The sequence below is a fragment of the Mustela lutreola genome, chromosome 8, assembly GCF_030435805.1.
Source record: "Mustela lutreola isolate mMusLut2 chromosome 8, mMusLut2.pri, whole genome shotgun sequence".
Classification (NCBI taxonomy): Eukaryota; Metazoa; Chordata; class Mammalia; order Carnivora; family Mustelidae; genus Mustela; species Mustela lutreola.
Genome location: NC_081297.1, coordinates 44,851,582 through 44,872,556, shown reverse-complemented (window position 1 = coordinate 44,872,556; position 20,975 = coordinate 44,851,582). Strand labels below are relative to the sequence as shown.

Genomic DNA, 20,975 nt, shown 5'->3' with positions numbered 1-20,975 from the left:
AGGCTGTTTTCCCACATTTTGGGTTTTGCTAACTATAGCCTCATGAATTGTTTAACATGTTCCTCTGTTCTTTGTATTTACTGTAAATTACTAGTTCGTTCTGGAGGCTTGATCAGATTCAGATTAGAGGTTTTTTGGGTTTTTTTTGGCGGGGAGATGTTAGCACCCTTTGATCAACTATGAATTCAAAAATCATGATATTATTATATCATTGCTTCTTCTTTCATTAACTGGCATACTTCTGTAAAGAGATACTGCCACTTAATAAACTGTTTTTGTTATCCAGTGGTACAATATATATAGAAGAGACTGAATAATTGCTTGATTTGTTCTGTTTATTTATCATTTTTCAAAATAATATACATTTTTTCAAATATGACCAATTTTTTTCCCCTTTAAGAATCATTATGCAGGGCGCCTGAGTGGCTCAGTGAGTTAAACTTCTGCCTTTGGCTCAGGTCATGATCTCAAGGTCTTGGGATCGAGCCCCGCATTAGGCTCTCTGCTCAGCAGGGAGCCTGCTTCCCCCTCTCTTTCTGCCTGCCTCTCTGCCTGCTTGTGATCTCCCTTTCTGTGTCAAATAAATAAATAAAATCTTAAAAAAAAAAAAAAAGAATCATTATAAACTGGGGCACCTGGGTGTCTCAGTGGGTTAAAGCCTCTGCCTTTGCCTCAGGTGGTAATCTCAGGGTCCTGGGCTCGAGCCCTACATCAGGCTCTCTGCTTAGCGGGGAGCCTTGCTTCCTCCTCTATCTCTACCTGCCTCTCCACCTACTTGTGATCTCTGTTTGTCAAATAAATTAAAAAAAAAAAAAAGAATCATTATGAACTCAGGTGTGTAAATGCATTTGATATATTTCAATATATTTTAATTATTATCTTTATTACTGTTTAAAATGTCTCATCTTTGGCCAGAAGGAGTTCTTCAAATTGTCTCTTGAAACAAATAATCTTTGATAGATTCCTTGCTCTTTAGGGTGGCAATACGTTCCAGGCTCATCTTAAACATTATTGTCCCCAGACCTGGGATCAACAGTTTCTCTAAGAAGTCCTCATTCCTTTTAGTGGGAAAGGGTATCTGGAGGCCAGAATCTTGGTGCCAGTGATAGACATATTTCTTTTTAAATTAAAAATTGAGGCACCTGGGTGGCTCAGTCAGTTAAGCATCTGCTTTCGGCTCAGGTCATGATATCAGGGTTCTGGAAGGTATCCTGGATCGGTCTCCCTGCTCAGCGAGGAGTCTGCTTGTTCTTCTCCTTCTGCCCCTCCCCCCATTCAAGCTCACCCTCTCTCTCTCACAAATAAGTAAATAAAATCTTAAAAGAATACTTTAAAAAATTAATAGCTTTATCAAAGTATTATTTAAATACCACAAAATTCACCAATTTTAAGTGTACAATTCAATGATTTTTAGCATATATTTTTTTCTTTTTTTCCAAATTTTCATTTATTTGACAGAGAGAGAGAGAAATCACAAGTAGGCAGAGAGGCAGGCGGGGGGGTGGGGGGTGGGGAGCCGGCTCCCTGCGGAGCAGAGAGCCCGATGCGGGACTCGATCCCAGCACCCCGGGATCAGGACCTGAGCCGAAGGCAGAGGCTTTAACCCACTGAGCCACCCAGGCACCCTGATTTTTAGCATATTTACAGAATTTTGCAACCACCACCAAAATCTAATTTTAGAACATTTCTATCACCCCAAAAGAACTTTATCTTACTAGAGTCCCTCATTCTCACCCCCAGCCCTAGGCAGCTACTAACCTACTTTCTGTCTCTATGTATCTGCCTATCTTGGACATTTGTTAAAAATGGAATCGTGCAATGTGTGTTCTTGTGTTTTACTTCTTTCATAGAGCTTATGACAGCATGTCTCAGTACTTCCTTCTTTGGTATTGTTGGATAGATACTCTTCCATTGCATAGAAATACCACTTGGTTTATCCATTCATCAGGTGATGGGCATTTGAATTATTATCACCTTTTAGCTCTTGTGGATAGTGCTTTTATGAACATTTATGTATAAATCTTTGTGAAGACCTATGTTTTCGTTTCCCCTTGGCAGATAACCAAAGTAAAATTCCTGGGTTTATGGTAATTCTATATTTAACCTTTTAAGAAACTGTCATATTATTTTCAAAAAAAAGTGGTCGTACCATTTTACATTTCCACCAGCAATGTATGAGGATTTTTCCACATCCTCACCAACACTTGTTAATTGTCTTATTGACTATAGTTATTCTAGGGGATATGAAGTAGTAGCTCATTGTGGTTTTGATTTACATTTTCTAGTGACAAATGATGTTGAATACCTTTTTATGTGCTTATTGGTCATTAATATATCTTCTTTGGAGAAATGTGTGTTCAGATCCTTTGCCCATTTTTTTTTTTTTTTACGATTTTCTTTATTTATTTGACAAACAGAGATCACAAGTAGGCAGAGAGCCAGGCAGAGAGAGAAGCAGGTTCCCTGCCGAGCAGAGAGCCTGACTTGGGGATGGATCCCAGGACCCTGAGATCACGACCTGAGCCGAAGGCAGAGGCTTTAACCCACTGAGCCACGCAGGCGCCCCTCCTTTGCCCATTTTTAAATTGAGTTATTTGTGCTTTTTACTAAATTGTAAGAGGTAAGTCGCATATATCTCTATGACTTGTAAATATGTTCTTCTCTTCTATGGTTATCTTTTCATTATCTTGATTGTGTCTTTTGAAGTGCTGAAGTTTTAAATTCACCATTTTGATTTCTCCTTGTGCTTTTGCTTTTTGCCCAACGTAAGACCACAAAAATTTACTCTTAGATTTTCTCCTAAATTTTTGTTCTAACATTTAGGTTAGTGATCCGTTTGAGCTAATTTTTGTATGGTCTGAGGTAGGGGCCCAAATTAATTTTTTTGTCCTTTGGGTTATCCAAATTGCCCCAACACCATTTTTTGAAAAGACAATTTCTTTCCCACTGGATTTTCTTGGTACTTTTGTAGGAAATCCATTGACTATAAATGTGAGTGTTTATTAGTGGACTTTCAATTATATTCCATCAACCTGTATGTCTGTCTTTTTTTTTTTAAAGATTTTATTTATTTATTTGATAGAGAGAAATCACAAGTAGACAGAGAGGCAGACAGAGAGAGAGAGGGAAGCAGGCTCCCCGCTGAGCAGAGAGCCCGATGCGGGACTCGACCCCAGGACCCCGAGATCACACCCAAGCCGAAGGCAGCGGCTTAACCCACTGAGCCACCCAGGTGCCCCAACCTGTATGTCTGTCTTAATGACAGTACTACACTGTCTTGATTATCTTTGTAGTAAGTTATGAAATCAGGAAGTATAGGTCCTCCATCCTTTCTTTTTTAGAATTATTTTGGGATTCTTTGCATTTCCATATAACTTTTACAATTAACTTTCCAATTTCCACAAAAAAGGCAGAAGGGAATTTGATAAGGATTATGTTGGATCTGTAGACCAATTAGGGGAGATTGTCCATCTTAATTATGTTTAGTCTTCTCATCCGTGAACCTGGAATGTCTTTTTATTTGTTTAAGTCTTGTTTAATTTCTTTTAGCGATGTTTTATAGTTTTCATTGTAAAGCTCTTACGCCCATTTCGTTCAGTTTATGCCTAAGTATTTTACTTTTTGATCTTATTGTGAATGTGATAATTTTTTAAATTTCATTTTTGTATTGTTCATTGCTAGTGTATAGAAGTACAGCTGATTTTTAGATGTCGATTTTGTGAATTTCCTTCATTAATTAACTCCTTCATTAATTCTAGCTTTTTTTTTTTTAGTGGATTTCTTCAGATTTTCTGTATACAAGATCATGTCATTTGTGGATAAGATAGTTGATTTCTTCCTTTCCAATCTGGATGCCTTTTATACCTTTGTTGCCTACTTATCCTGGCTAGAATAGTCAGTACGTTGTTGAATAGGGTTGGTGAGCATGTATATCCTTGCCTTCCTCCCAATCTTAGGGGGAAAACTCTTGGTCTTTCACTATTAAATACTCTAGCTGTAGGTTTCACAGATGCTTTTTACCATATTGAGGAAGTAACTTCCTATTGCTAGTTTGTTGAGGATTTTTTTTCACGAATGCGGAGATGTTATCTGTATCCAGTTTCATGAATAAGGAAACTGTTTCAGGGGAATAGGTCTGTGACACTGAGCAACTCCCAGTGCTCCCCACATCATGGACCCTCCCCATGTCCATCTCCCAGCCACCCCATCTCCTCACCCCCACCCCTCCAGCAACCCTCAGTTTGTTTCCCAAGATTAAGAGTCTCTTATGGTTTGTCTCCCTCTCTGGTTTTGTCTTGTTTCGCTTTTTCCCTCCCTTCCCCTATGATCCTCTGCCTTGTTTCTTAAATTCGACACATCAGTGAGATCGTATGATAATTGTCCAAAGACCAAGCTCTCAATCACTGTGCTAGCTCTCTATAGCATACTCTTCCACTTCATTATTTTCACTCGGTCTCCTCCTCTATATTCTCACCTTCTTCTGCTCATTTTGTTAAATGTTTATCTTCTTCAGGATTCTTGGCCCTTTGCACTTGTTCTTCTCTTCTGAGGCAAAAGAATGGCTTTGACCATCACCTCTGAGCTACAAAATCTACATCTCCAGTTCCCCTTAAACTCTAGTATATCCTAATGCTTCCAAGTTTTACCCTTGGATATCTAGAGAAATCTCAAACCCATCATGTTCTTAAAACTTCCCATTATCCCCTGTCCTCTCACATGGGTTCCTCTTTCTGTATTTTCAATATCGAATGTTTCTTCCATTTACCGTATTCAATTCTGAACCTGGGAGAGATCCCACGTGCCTGCTTTTCCTTGGCGTCTTCTCTCACCTCTTCTAATCCATTGCCAAGTTCTGCCTATTTTATCCTCCAGAGTATCTTTGTGATCTGTTCTTGTCTCTTCATCTCCTGTGCTACTACCTCAGGTCAGGTAACTATCATTTCTCCCCCCTGCCTGCAGTCTTGTCCTCCTCAGGCCCATCTTCTGCATTACAGAGTGGTTCCTCTAAATCACAAATCCCAGACCCTCTGATATGTGAGCCTTTCAAGGACTCCCTGTTGCCACAGCATGGTGACAAGTCCTTTCTTCCTCACTTGCATTCTGTACACTTCTACCAAATATTGAACTCACAAGTGCACTTAATTTTAGGGGCGCCTGGGTGGCTCAGTGGGTTAAGCCTCTGCCTTCGCCTCAGGTCATGATCCCGGAGTCCTGGGATGGAGCTCCACATCGGGCTCTCTGCTCAGCCTGCTTGTTTCCTCCTCTCTCTCTGCCTGCTTCTCTGCCTACTTGTGATGTCTGTCTGTCGGATAAATAAATAAAATCTTAAAATAAAATCTTAATTTTAGCAGTTACATGACACGTCCATCATTTGAAATCACTACATTATTTGACTGGTTCTGTGTGTACGTCCCTTGACATGATGTCTCATGCATTGCCTCATGGCTGAGTGCTTTTTGTATATCCTGTTTCTTTGTTTGAGAGGTTCCTTCTCCCTCCACATCATGCCCTCTACCCTTTTTCATCCTGAAAAGCCACACTCATCAGCCCATTCTCTCGGAAACCTTCTCTAGCTCTTACAGACTTAATTATATACTCTCATCTCTGTTTTTTAGAACATTGTACATGCCTACAATATTGTATGTATTGTCTTCTCTTATAACTGTCATATGTTCTTTACTCTCACTCTAAGTTCTTTGAGGTCAGCAATCATGTTACCTTTATCTCGAATACCCTCACAACACCCATCATACAGACAAAGCTAAAAAAAATTTGCTGACGTCACTTGAATTAGGCTTTTTTCTATAAACCTCCTTTCTTTTAATAAAACATTTTCTGAATCATCAGTTTACATTTTTAAAAGAACATACTTAAAAGTAACACTTTTGGGATGACAAAAGTAACATATGTTTATTTTAAACTGCATGGAACTTATAGAGAAGTCCTTAGAAGAAAATAAAAATTCCTTATAAATCTACCATCTGGATATGTTACCACTTTGATGTATGTTCTGTGCATTCGTATGTGTGTGTGTGTATATGTGAATAGTCTGGTTATATGTATATATATGTATATATATATAATATATATGTATATATATAAAATATATATGTGTGTATATATATACACACATATATGTGTATATATGTATATATATATAAAATATATAGTTGGATATATATAAAACAGTATTATACACACTTTATAACTTGTCTTTTTTTAACTTAATCTATGTGAACATTTTGTCATATCATTAAATATTTTACAAAATTAATTTTAACAACTGCACATATGTATGAACTGTAATGTAAGTATCTGTGTATTGTTGAGTGTCAAGAGAATTTTGAATTTTTACTTATAGATAAATAGTGCCATGGTAAATATATTTATATATAAACCCTGTGCACACCTTTGCGTCAACATAACAAGTTTAAAAAATATAACTCATTCACTCATTTATTTTCTCAACACATTTGTTGAATAGCTACTCTGCAGCAGGTATTTTATTTTTATTTTTTAAAGATTTTATTTATTTGACAGACAAAGATCACAAGTAGGCAGAGAAGCAGGCAGAGAGAGTGAGTGAAGCAGGCTTCCCGCTGAGCAGAGAGCTCAATGCGGGACTCGATCCTAGGACTCTGGGATCATGACCTGAGCCAAACACAGAGGCTTAACCCACTGAGCCACCCAGGCGCCCCTGCAGCAGGTATATTATTTTTTTTATTTTTTATTTTTTAAAAGATTTTATTTATTAATTTGTCAGAGGGAGAGCGAGCGAGAGTGAGCACAGGCAGGCAGAGTGGAAGGCAGAATCAGAGGGAGAAGCAAGCTCCCTGCGGAGCAAGGAGCCCGATGTGGGACTCGATCCCAGGACGCTGGGATCATGACCTGAGCCAAACACAGAGGCTTAACCCACTGAGCCACCCAGGCGTCCCTGCAGCAGGTATTTTAAAGAAGAAGTTGTAATAAAGCCATTTCTCTCCAGGAGTTGTCTTTGGGGGAGGGGAAGCTCTATTCCACCTTAGGTTCTTTAGAATTAAGGAGCTGGTGGTTTAGTTCTAATGTAAGCATTCTCAGTTTGGTTGCTAAGATATGATTATTTCTCAACAGTTGGGTCGTATTCCCAGGAGACGTTACCTCTGTGTCATCTCAACCTCTTCCTTGTAGTGCTGCTGTTTGTCTGGTGTGAGTGGGAAGGACAGAAACAGGGACTGGAGCAGGGTCAGGCCTAAAAAGGAGGTGAGTCTGAACATGAGAAATGAAGTCGAACAGTGGCTGTATAAGGGTAGCAAAGGGTTGGGTTCAAGGGACCTTGAATAAGTAAAATCCTCTGTCTTGGCAGGGCTGTGGGTGGTGTGAGAGAGAAGTCAAAGATGACCAAGACTCAAGAACTGCACAGATTTAGGGATTAATTTAGGGAAGGAGAAAAGATAGTATATTCAATGTTGGATGTATTGAATTTAAATAGTATAAGAAATGAAGAAGTCTAAAATATTGAAATAAGGTTCTGCAACTCAACACCTGGAGAGATTTTTTTACTCGAAAAATAATAAGCATTTATCCTCTTTATTTTTCTAAAAAATAAAGTTTAAAGTGCACTGATTCTCTATATTCCTTCTAAGGAAAATAATGATATCAAACTCCATCCCTGCCCTTCAACCTCAGCCTGCTCATCTTTTGTGCTGTGCTAACGGTCTCATTCCATCAGGGCTTTAACTCCCTCGATTTAGTGGTGATTATTATATTTCACCGACAATACTCCCTTAAATTTACCACCTTCCCAGGCACCTACCAGAAAACAAACTACACATTCAAATTAGGAATATTTGAGGAGAGTTTAACAGATTTAAAGCAACTATTTCGGATGAGTATTTGTGAGTAAAGATTAAGAAACCCACAAGAGATAGTAAATATGCTGGAGCCAGTAACAGCCAGAGTTGAGGCACCCCTAGGTCTGAAGGGATGTGGGGAGGGAGAAGTCGTGAAAAGCTGAAAGGAGCGTTGTGCATACAGAGCTATCTTGAGAGAGGCAGTGACCTCAAGGTATGCACCCAGCCAAGAATCACACGGCCAGGAGGAACCAGAATATATACTGTGACCTGACCATCCTTTCTTTCTGCAGCTTCCTATCGGGGCTCCCTATTAGCAAAACCTAACTGCGAGCCATAGGACAAGGGGGTTTATTGGACCTCCAAAACATTTAACAGAATGAAGAAGAAGGTAGGGAGCATCTGGAGAGCCAACAGAAGATACTCAGGATACCAAGTGTTTTACTAATTCTGAGTACATGATTAATACATTTCTTGCATTCTTCTCCTCCTTTCCGGGTTTATTTCATTTCTTGCTGAAAGAAGGAAGATTATTAGTATTTATTTCAGTGGGGGCTTATGAATAATAAATTTCTTAGCTTATCTGGAATGTCTTCATTTTGCTCTCACTCTTTTTTTAAAAAAAGGATTTTATTTATTTGACACTTAGAGAGAGATCACAAGTAGGTAGAGAGGCAAGCAGAGAGACGGGGGAAGCAGGCTCCCTGCGGAGCAGAGAACCCGATGCGGGACTCAATCCCAGGATCCTGAGATCATGACCTGAGCCAAAGACAGAGGCTTAACCCACTGAGCCACCCAGGGGCCCAAACTCTTACTCTTGAATGATGGAGCTGGGTATAAAGTTCTAGACGGATAGTTACTTTCTTTCAAAACTTGGAAGCTATTATTGCATTGTCTTCTCTACTCTTGCTGATGGCAAGTCTGCTGTTGGTCTGGTGGTCTTTTTCTTGCAGGTAATCTTTTTTTCTCTGAGTGATTTAAAGTTCTCTTGTTTTCTTTGGTCTTTTATTTTATTCCAGTGTATCTAGAAATGGATTGATTTTCTTTATCCTGTGAAAGACTTGGTGTGCTTTTCCAATCTGAGCATTCATGTTCGCTTGAATTCTGAAAGATCTGCAGCCACTATCCCTTCATCTATGACCTTTTGCCCATTCACTGCATTCCTTTGGCATTCCCATTAAGCATATGTTGGAGGTTTTCATCCATGTCTCTAAATGTCTCTCTTTTATTTTCTTCTCCATGTGTCTGTGCTAGATTCTGGGTCACTTTTGCCAGTGTGTCCTCCAATTCACTGATTCATTCTTCAGCAGCATCTAGTCTACTCTGAAACCTATTTATTGAGTTGTTCAATTTCTAATTTTTTTTTCTGTATTATCTTTTAAAAATATAGCTTCTTCTATTTTCAAGATTTTTTATTTGTATATTTGACAGAGAAAGACACCGTGAGAGAGGGAACACAAGCAGGGGGAGTGGGAGAGGGAGAAGCAGGCTTCCCACTGAGCAAGAGCCTGAAGTAGGGCTTGATCCCAGGACCCTGGAATCATGACCTGAGCTGAAGGAAGACGCTTAACAACTGAGCCACCCAGGTGCCCTAAAAATAGTATTTCTACATAAAATCCTATAGTATTTTTACATAAAATCCTATATTTTTCTTATAGTTCCTATTTTTTCTATTTTTAATTTAAAAAACATCTGTTTTGTTAAAGACACACAGTGAAGTGCATCAACAAGTATGTAGACCTCAATGATGTACCACAAAGCAAATATTTGTGTCACCACCATCCAGCTCTCCCTGTTGTGATCCTTCCTAGTCATTACTTCCTCTCAAGATAACCACTGATTTAAAAAATATTTACTTTTGATTTATAGTTGACATACAATGTTATATTAGTTTCAGGTGCAGAACAGAGTGATTTGACAATTTTATACATTATACAATGCTCACTCCAGTAAGTGTAGTTACCATCTGTCACCATACAGCATTATTACAATATTATTGACTATATTCTTTATGCTGTCTTTTCATTTCTGTGACTTGTTTATTTTAAAACTGGAAGTTTGTACCTCTCAATCCCCTTCACTATCCGTCCCCTACACCCTCTCCTCTAGCAACCACTGGTTTGCTCTCTGTATTTATGAGTATGTTTCTATTTGTTCATTTATTTTGTTTTTTAGATTCCACATATAAGTAAAAAACCATTTTTCATTTCTATTTTTAATTTTTTTTATAGATTTATTTATTTATTTGACAGACAGAGATCACAAGTAGGCACAGAGGCAGGCAGAGGCAGTGGGGGGGGGGGGCGGGGCAGGAAGCAGACTCCCCACTGAGCAGAGAGCCCGATGTGGGGGCTCGATCCCAGGACTCTGAGATCATGACCTGAGCTGAAGGCAGAGGCTTTAACCCACTGAGCCTCCCAGGCATCCCCCAAAAAACATTTTTTAAATAAAAATCATATTCTTGCTTTTCTTGAAACTTTTACTACTTAAGTTTGAATCCCCGAACACAGTAGTTCATATTTGCTTATTTTTGAGGGTTTTAAAAAAATAAATATAATCATGAAATATCTATTATTTCTGGCATCTTTCACTTATTTCATATTTGTTAGATTTATCCCTATTGTTGCAGGACATTATAGTTTGTTCATTTTCATTGCTATATAGTATTCCACAATATGACTATTGTATGAATAATAACAATTTCTCCATTATGGTGATATTGGACATAGGAGTTGCAGTTTAGGGCTGTTATGAATAATGACACTGTGAACATTCATGCACATGTCTATTATCATAAGTAAGCATGCATTCCATTAGGTGTTTACCTGGAAAAGGATCAAAGAGTAAGCGTATCTTAAGCATTCTGGTAGATAATACCAAGTTGTCTCCCAAAGCGGCTGTATTCTTTTATATCCCATTAGTATATGAAAATCCCCACTGTTCCACATCATTTCCACACTAGTTATTGTAAACCTTTTAAGTTTAAGCCTTTCTGGTGGGTGTGTTGCAATATACTTCTGTGGTTTTAATTTTTACTTCCCTAATTCCTAGTTAGATTGAGGCAAACCTTTAAATGTGTTTATGAGCCATTTGGATATACTCTTTTATAAATTCCTTTACGTCTCTTACCCATTTTTCTTTGATTTGCAGGGGATTATTATATATTTTAGATATGGATACTTTGTTGATTTTATGGGTGATATATATCTTTTTGTACTCTGAGCTTTGCCATTTTTTACTCAACTAATGGTGTCTTTTGATAACTGGTGAATCTTGATTTCTCTCCTAACATTTTATTTTGAAAAAAATACCAGACCTATAGAAAAGTTAAAAGAATAGTGCAGTGAGCGCCCATTATTCTTCAACCTACATTCTCCAATTTGCTAAACCTTTTGCCATGTTTGTGCTCATCTCATACTCTGTCTCTCTCAATCCATATACAGACGCATGCACATAGATCTGAAACATTCCAGAGTAAGTTCACACTTATATTATGGGCTTTAAGTGTTCCAGGAGAATTCTTATAACCTTATTATACTCAAGGAACATAATATTGATACAATATTATCATTATCACATAGCCTGTGGTCAAATTTCCCCAAGTGTCCTTGAAATTTTCTTTCTAGCTAAAATTTCCTTTCTAGCTATTCTTCAGCCCACCTAAGATCTGATCAAAGATGATCCATTGCGTTCTCCTTTCATCTAAGATAGCCCACCCACCATTTTCGTCTTTAGTGGTCATGTTGACTGTCCTATAATCTGGATTTGACTGATCACTTCCTCATTTTAGATTTAAATTAAACGTAGTGGGCATAAATACTGCATGGGGAAGCATGTCTTCCATTGCATCATCAGGAAACATAAAATATCGGTCAGTTCTGTTATTGGTGATTTTACGCTTGATAGCTTGGTGAAGGGGGTATTCATCACATCTCTCTGTTGTAAAAGAGCTTTTCTCCTATTGTAACTTAATGCATAATATGTGTGGTGATGCTTCAGGCCATGTCAATATCATTGGTGCTTCTTGCCTGCAACAGTTATTTCATCTATAGTTGCAATTCTGTCATTCCTTCTCTTTTATTAGCTGGCATCTTTTAAAGTGGAATCCCTCCTCCCCCACTATAACTACCAAGCATTTATTAATTTATCTTATTATTTTTTAAAAAGATGTTATTTATTTATTTGAGAGAGAGTGATATAAGCCAGGGAGAGAGGCAGTGGGAGGGGGAGCAGCAGGCTTCCTGCCAAGCAGGAGCCTGACATGGGGCTCCATCCCAGGACCCTGGGATCATGACCTGAGCTGAAGGCAGACACTCAACTGAATGAGCAGCCCAGGTGTACCACTACCATTTTTAAGTTCCACTTTGGGGCCAGGGGTTCCTTTCTTTTTCTTCTTTATTTTTTATTCAGTGGATTTTAAATTATTATTGTCATTCTTTTTGATATTCAAAATGTTGCTCATTTGACCAATGGGAGACCCCTTTCATCTGGGTCTTCTGCCTTATTAGGGTATACCCATTGGGTTTTTGAGCACGTGTCTGTTTTTGGCACAAAAGTATAGGGACCTATCTTGTACTCTTTCTTTCTTTCTTTTTTTTTTTTAAGAATTTATTTATTTGACAGACAGAGATCACAAGTAGGCAGACAGGCAGGCAGAGAGACAGGAGGAAGCAGGCTCCCTGCTGAGCAGCGAGCCTGATGTGGGCTCCATCCCAGAACCCTGAGATCATGACCTGAGCCGAAGGCAGAGGCTTAACCCACTGAGCCACCCAGGCGCCCCTCTTGTACTCTTTCTATTCCCAATCATTTATGACCAGAAATCTGCCATTTCTTCAAGAAGACCTTTTTTTTTTTTTTTCCTTTTTTAAAAGAGTGGGTTATAGGGATGCCTGTGTGGCTCAGTCAGATGATCATCCAACTCTTTGTCCTGGCGCTCAGGTCATGATCCAGCCCCATATTACATCCGGCAATGATGAAACTCACCAGGACACATAACCGGAGAATGGCTAATCTCAGTTTCGAATCAAGGCAATCTTGACGCCACCATCCCCCCACTCCAGAGCCCTCCAGCTTAAAAGTAACTTTTTTAAACTTAAATTGCAATGGTAGAATTAAACGTTTTAGCAATAAAATGTATCTGTAGGGAATTAAAGAATCATCTAATTAACTTTGTGATGGTAACAGAAATGTGGAGAAGAGTCAGAGAACTTGCATGGCTTGAAGCCTTATGTTTTTCTTGATTCTTAACTGAATGTTTTTAGATCCACCACCACTTCCCAAGCATCTGCAAAGAAGTGGCATGGATATTACATAGCCTGAGAAGAGTTTCAGAGATAATCACATTAGCAGGACAGACAAGACATTCTTAAGGAAGCAAAAGCTTCCATTTCATGGACACATAAGGCCTGGAGAGCCAAAGACATGGATGTAATGAGGGAAAGTAGTGTAAAATAATATAAGTATGATTTCAACATTAAAAAACAATGCCCATCTCCGCATTTGTGCTTGCACACACTCTCTCTCTCAAATAAATACATAAAATCTTTTTTTTAAAAAAAGAGCAGAGTGGGGGCGCCTGGGTGGCTCAGTGGGTTAAGCCGCTGCCTTCGGCTCAGGTCATGATCTCAGGGTCCTGGGATCGAGTCCCGCATCGGGCTCTCTGCTCGGCAGGGAGCCTGCTTCCTCCTCTCTCTGCCTGCCTCTCTGCCTACTTGTGATCTCTCTCTGTCAAATAAATAAATAAAATCTTTAAAAAATAAATAAATAAATAAATAAATAAATAAATAAAATTAAAAAAAAAAAAAAAAAAAAAAAAAGAGCAGAGTGTAGGGGCGCCTGGTTGGCTCAGTGGGTTAAGCCGCTGTCTTCGGCTGGGGCATGATCTCGGGGTCCTGGGATCGAGTCCCGCATCGGGCTCTCTGCTCAGCTGGGAGCCTGCTTCCCTCTCTCTCTCTCTGCCTGCCTCTCCATCTACTTATGATTTCTCTGTCAAATAAATAAATAAAATCTTAAAAAAAAAAAAAGAGCAGAGTGTAAATGGTATGTTTCAGGTGTGCTCATTGGTTTTTGGGCATCTTCAATGGACAGAAATACTTTAAATCGCGAAGTCTTAATTTATTTAAAATTAATTAAAATTTAAACATCATGGGCTCCCATTCCATATTTGCATCTCCCTTCTTCCATGGTAACAATCCTGTTTGCTGAAAAACAGTATATTTACTACAACATACGCAATGGTTTCATAACTACCTCCCCAATAACACTACCAATAACAAACTCATTAGATAAATTTCAGGACTTCTTTGCAGGTCTTTTTATCCTTAGGAGATATCCCATTAAAGGCATACACTTAGAATATTATGTTTAAAAGTTACTTGAATAACTCTTCTTTATAGTTCCATAATCAGTTTCAAAGGTTTATTTATTTATTTGAGGGGGTCAGCCAAAGTGACAGAGGGAAAGGGGCAGAGAATCTCCAACAGACTCCATTGAGCATGGAGCCTGATATATATAAATATCATATCATATATCATATATATGATATTATATTATTATTATATTATATATAATATTTATATATATAATATATAATATATAATATTAATATATAATAATTTATATATATAAATATATAATATTTATATATAATATATAATATAATAATAATATAATATCATATATATGGTATATGTGATATATCATATCATATATATTATATGATACATATAATAAAATATTATATATTTTATAATATTATATTATTATTAAACATATTATAAATATATTATTATAATATAAATTAAATATATTTAAATATTAAATATAATATTAAATATATTATAAATATATTATTATTAAATATATATTATATCGATAGATATATATTATATATATCATATCTATCGATATGATATCTATATCTATAGATATATATCATATCTATCGATATGATATCTATATCTATAGATATATATCATATCTATCGATATAATATATTTGATATATTATATATCATATATAATATATATAATATGATATAATATATCATATTATATAATATATAATAAAATATATATTTTATAATATTATAATATATATTATAATATTTTATGTTATGTAATATATAATATATTATATAACAATATTAATAATATTAATTTAATATTTGATTAATATTAATATGAATAATATTGTTTTATAATATAACATTTTATGATATTAGTATAATATAATATAATATTAATATACTATTTTAAATATTATAATATTATGTAATATATAATATATAATAAAAATATATAAAATATAATATTATAATAAAACTATAACTTTTATAGTTTTTAAAATGTTTTTAAATTTTTTTTATTTTTTAAGATTTTATTTATTCATTTGACAGAAACAACAAGTAGGCAGAGAGGCAGGCAGAGGGAGAGGGGGAAGCAGGCTCCCTGCTGAGCAGAGAGACCAATGTGGGGCTCCATCCCAGGACCCTGAGATCATGACCTGAGCTGAAGGCAGAGGCTTAACCCACTGAGCCACCCAGTGCCCCTTGTATGTTTTTGTTTGTAGCATGGTATCCCCCTCTGATGAAATACCCGCCTGCAGCATGAGAAAAACAACTCCTCCAGTTCATGCTCTTTACTTCTTACAGAGATATTTATAGCTATGATACAGTCCTCAGAGATCACTGAGAGGAACCAGGAATGGGATACTTCAGGAAAGAACATTGAGGACATTATGGAGGTACTCCAAGCTGCTGATCAGGTGAGGACATCTCAGACATTTTACTGGCTCCAACGAGCACAGGGCCATCTCCATCCAGGGAGCTGGTTGGGTACATACCTGTTGTGCCAGGAGAGTAGGAGAAATCTCCAGTTAGCAGAGCACTACTTGGTCCAGGCCATCATAGCTCCAGGTCTGAAACCCGTGTCCCTAGTCTGACCCATATTCCCTCCATCCCCTCAATCCCTGATCCAGCTTTAACCCTCTTCCTGGATTCACTCCTCCTCTTCCTTTCTCTACCACGGGCCCTTTATTCTCTTTATAATCTTTACCCTTCAACCTTCCTTTCTTCCTGAGTCCCCTCTCTCCTGTAGCTGTCAACAGACAATGTCTTTAAAACTCTCAAGTTGCTGAAAGTTAAAATCCTAAACAACAAGATGGTACCTCCACTATGCTAGAAGGTGACCGATATCTTCGTTGACTACCTGAGGACCATGGTGAGGAGCCTTTGCCTCTGGGCTGGGGACTTTGGGGGAAGAAAACAGCAGGTCTGAGCCCAGTAGTTCTTTCTGGTGGATGATGACACTTGGAAACCAACTGGGATCTGGGATGTGAGTGTCTCATTTCTAAACAGTTTGCTGGAGTCCGTACCCATACTCTGAGCATATCTCAGGGACCATGACCTAGACAGAATTGCAAGCTACAGCAGTGAAGCAAAGTGGTGAGGCAGGAGAAGGGAGACGGAAAGGGGGGAAGGATTTGGACTGTTGGGCTCCAAGTCTGACCTGGTTTTCAGACTGTGTCCTTAGTCAGCTTTGTTTCTGCAGTTCAACTAATCATCTCACTGTCTTTCAAATCCACTTACCTGTGTGCCAGCCCACCTCTAGACTGAACGTTCATAATGTCTACCGGTCCATCTAACCACGTACTTTACATGCACATTTGTGACACTGTTTAATCTCGTTTCTTATTTTCTTGGTTACCTATGAATTATCTTTCTTCTGGTTTACCTGCCTTCCTTGGCATGCCTGTCTTCTGATCAAGATTCTTGACCAGCCAGAGATTTCCAAAGTTGCTTCCATAATCTACCCACCTTCCTGATGATTCCCTAGGTGCTGTAGGGGAATTTCTGCTCTAAAATCTTCAATCCCCACAACCTCCCTGTCCCCAACACAGAGACTTTGCAGATTTTTGTCTATCTGTTCTTTGCATGCTCTAGGAAGGTCTTGCCCTCCATCACTGGGAAGGCATTTGTTGGATGGGGTGATAGTGGGGTTCTTGCCTTCTAGAAGGAAGAGAATCACTTATTGACCAAAGCCGATTCTTAGAAGTTACAGGAGGGGCACCTGGGTGGCTCAGTGGGTTAAAGCCTCTGCCTTCAGCTCAGGTCATGATCTCAGGGTCCTGGGATCGAGCCCCACGTCGGGCTCTCTGCTCAGCAGGGAGCCTGCTTCCCCTGCCTCTCTCTGCCTGCTTGTGATCTCTGTCAAATAAATAAATAAAAATCTTCAAAAAAAAAAAAAAAAAAAAAGAAGTTACGGGACTCATCTTGGGGATTAGCCTTTGAATAGTTAATCTTTCTTTTCCAGAAGCCGGAGGGAGAACTGGAGGAGCTGTGTACTACGGTCCTAATGGCTCTGGGGTTCCAGTCTCCAGGAATAGTCATCTTCAAGCTGTGGGACTGATGGCACAATACCTTGCCCCCAAACTGCCTCCTGACTGCAGTGGGGAGACTGATCCACCGCCAGGGTATAGCCTGAGTTAGTCTGAGAAGAGAACAGGGGCAGCAGGGGGTGGAGACATTGTATAGGCTCTAGATCAGCTTTATACTCCTGATTTCTCTCATTGGACATCTCCACTTATTTCAGTCATGGGTGTGTATGTGTAGGTGGGAGAAGAAACTAGGATCCCTACTGGGCTCCTGGGACCTCAGGAGGGAGTTTCTGGAGACCAAGAATGGCATGATAGGATGTATTAGGGCATGGGAGACCCACAGAGCTGGAAAGAAGACTCCAGGTGAAGAGAGAAGGCAGAATAGAAACCCCCATTCAGCAGTGGTGGGTAGGGGCAAGGAGAAAGCAAGGAGGGCTTTACTTAAGGGAACCTGCAGTGTTGAATTTGGTTAGAGTCTTGGAAGTTAATAGAGTAGGCAGGAGGAGGCAGAGACTCACCATTCAGTCTCTGCCCTAGTGGCTCGTGGTGATGGTGGTGGCTCGCTTACCCATTCTGCTCCCCTCTCTCTATCGCAAAGTGTGAAAAGGCAGTCAAGTCACAGGACTAGTGACCTTTTCTCCACCACTTGGAACTGGGGGAAAGAGAGTCTGGGGGGAGTAAGTTTGCCTTCTGAGCATTAGGCTCAAAATGACAAGGCATGACCCAGCCAGCACAGAGGACACAGCAACAGAAGCTGGAAACATGTCGCTTGATCTAATCAGGGCAAATGTCTTCACATCCATCTCAGACAGCATAGCTCTCTATTTCCTAAGGGTTTTTGTAAAGGAGTGTTCATGTGTAGCTTGTCCTAATAATTTGCATTTCTGTGCTATGCTAATATCCATGATCGAGCTTGATCCTCCCAGCATCCCTGCGCAGTGGTCACATCAGGAACTGGACTCCTATTTAACAGTTAAAGAAGCTGAAACTCGGGGCGCCTGGGTGGCTCAGTGGGTTGAGCCACTGCCTTCGGCTCAGGTCGTGATCTCAGGGTCCGGGATCGAGCCCCGCATTGGGCTCTCTGCTCAGCAGGGAGCCTGCTTCCTCCTCTCTCTCTCTCTCTGCCTGCCTCTCTGCCTGTGTGTGCTCTCTCTATGTCAAATAAATAAATAAAATCTTAAAAAAAAAAAAAGAAGCTGAAACTCAGATAAATTAAGTAACTAGTTCAGGGTTCCCCAGACTCTGGAGGTAGAACTAGGATCAGAACCCGGGTATCCTGGCCTCCAGTCTATAAAGTTGGCCTTAGTGAAGGATGTTCCCCTCCCTGGGATAGGGATGTCTTTCTTGTACTTTCCCTCTTAGATGCAGCTTCATACATTGGGGTCACATGGGAATACATCCTGCGCCTTCTCAGGATGGCCCAAACAGAGGATGACATGTTGGCATTATGTCATGGTAAGGGTCAGGAGGGTCTGGGAAAGACACTGTTGGAATCAGGGAGGGAGGAAAGAAGGGCAAATAAAGAGGCTGGTCCCTCTAAGTAGGGATCCAAGAAGGCTGGGGAGGGCCAGGAAATGACTGAGAGCAGACCAGGTGTGAACAGCTGCTCTTCTGCATCAAACTTCTTGGCCTGGATGGGGCAAGGACCAAGCTTGATAGGATGCTATGGACGTTGATACCCTCAACCACTTTTCCTTTCCGTGCTGGGTGTTCCAGGTGTGGTCACAAAGGAAAAATAGTTGGGGTCATGGTGAATGGGTTGGTGTTTCCCAGTATAGGACCCCAGAAACACTTTTAGGGTTGGAGATAAGAAGACTATGCCCAAATGTGTGTCTGTTTCCCATTATGGGAAGGGAAAGGTGATGGGCAACTCATACTCCCTGCATTCCTCTCAGTGCTCAAAGGACTGGTCATCAGTGCCCGGAAACATGTGGGTTTGTCCACTACAGATGATGGACATCACAAAAGAGGCCGTGTCCTTCAAGGCTTATCTCACCCTCTGGCTTCTCTTCAATCATTGGTCCCTAAAGACCAGCAACAAGGTGGGATTTGGAGGTAGTGGGATTGAATGGATGGCTGCAGGAGTAAGTCTTGAGCCAAAGATGGGGCAGGGCCATGTCTGACTATTTAATGGTGGAAGGATAACTTAAATGGCTCTTCCAGAAGAGCAGGGTGACTTTCCTTGGGCTCTGCTTCCCATTCTCCAGAAAAGGGTATGTCAGAAAATGCCACTGTCCAGCTCCATATTTGTTAAATACGCAATTAAGCAACTTAAATTTACTGATTACTATTATTAGCCAGGCACTGTGCTAGGCCCAGGGGATACAAAGATGAAAAAGGAAAAGCCCCTAAGGGATTGTCTTGTCTTCATCCCTGAGCTGAGGCAAGTTTGTTGTGTCTCCTTGGGCACAGGTGACAGAGCAAGCTATGGTGATAATTGGTCACCTCTTCTTCCTCATGCCATCCTCCAAACTCAAGAACCAAGTGAACCGGTTAACCCGATGGTTTATGACTTTGGTATCTGCAAAAGTGACACCTTTCTACATTTCCCAGGTGATTGGAATGGGGTGAAAAGATAATTTAATTAGTTTTTGCTTTCCACATTTTTTTTCAAGATTTTATTTATTTACTTGACAGAGAGAAATCCCAAGTAGGCAGAGAGGCAGGCAGAGAGAGAGGGAGAAGCAGGCTCCCCGCTGAGCAGAGATCCCAGGACCCTGGGATCATGACCCGAGCTGAAGGCAGAAGCTTAACTCACTGAGCCACCCAGGCGCCCCTGCTTTCCACATTTATTGAATAATTAATGCTAGGGTTGGCAAAGCATGGCCCACAGGCCAAATCCAGCCTGAAGCTTGTTTTTGTAAAATAAGGTTTTGTTGGAATTCCACTCTGCACATTTGTTGAATAGCCCTTTGAATCTCTCTGACTTTCCCATCTCTGACCTCTAGATTCAGACTTAAATGGCTCATGAGAGAGACCAAGCCCACCTGGATAATCTGTTTTAAGGTCAACTAATGTGGGACCTTAGTTACATCTGTGAAAATCCCTTCATATCAACATCTAGATTGCTGCTTGATTCAATAACTGGGAAAGAGGGCCTGAAATCTGGGAGCCATCACAGAATTCTGCCTACCTTAGAATTATTATACTAATGTTAAGTATTTTTAGGAGCAGAGGACAGAGTACTGGAACCAAAAATTTCTAATTGTTGTTTTAGTCCTTCCATTTCAGTGGCATTCCTCCAACCAAGTTCCATCCGACTTTTAATGGGTATTTCACAAAAATAGGCTGTGTTAATTGGCAAAATGGGTGGGAAATACTGAGTTAAAATTAGTATCTTAAATGTAGAATTTCCTTAGAGCCTTCAATACATAGGCTAGTCTTGTCCTCCAAAAAGTAAACACCAACATGGTGTTAGAGTTGCAGGAGATTTATTGGAGGAACATCTGTGAGGGAAAATAGGGAGGGAGCCAGAGGAGGCTGGGAGCACTCAGATGGCGATGTATGTCTGAACCTTGGCAAGGAGAAGGGAAAGGAGGAAGGAAAGGGAAGGAGGGAAAAAGTAAGGAAGGCCTTAGATGACAGTGAGGTTCTAAAAAAGTTTCAGTAAGGCCAACAGGGAGTCCCTGAACCAAAGCCACCCATCAGAAAAGTCCCATATCTTGAAGGAGTAGGTCTGCCTTAGTGGACTTGCCATATTCAGTCATTGGCTAGAAGAAACCTAAGGGACTCTGGTTTCAGTTTTAACACAGTGAGGATTTTAGAGCATGA

At 39.7% G+C, this 20,975-nt stretch overlaps 1 long non-coding RNA gene across 1 annotated transcript in view; it reads left to right on the top strand.

Moving 5' to 3' along the window:
* Positions 1-6,549: 6,549 nt before the first annotated feature.
* The window catches only part of LOC131838390 (uncharacterized), a 40,283-nt gene continuing 25,857 nt past the window's right edge, over positions 6,550-20,975 (top strand). The window contains exons 1-7 of the long non-coding RNA XR_009356584.1: positions 6,550-6,706; positions 7,111-7,239; positions 8,123-8,220; positions 15,481-15,593; positions 17,141-18,659; positions 19,100-19,246; positions 19,617-19,757. This is a non-coding gene — a long non-coding RNA (uncharacterized LOC131838390). The remainder of the gene's footprint in view (positions 6,707-7,110; positions 7,240-8,122; positions 8,221-15,480; positions 15,594-17,140; positions 18,660-19,099; positions 19,247-19,616; positions 19,758-20,975) is intronic.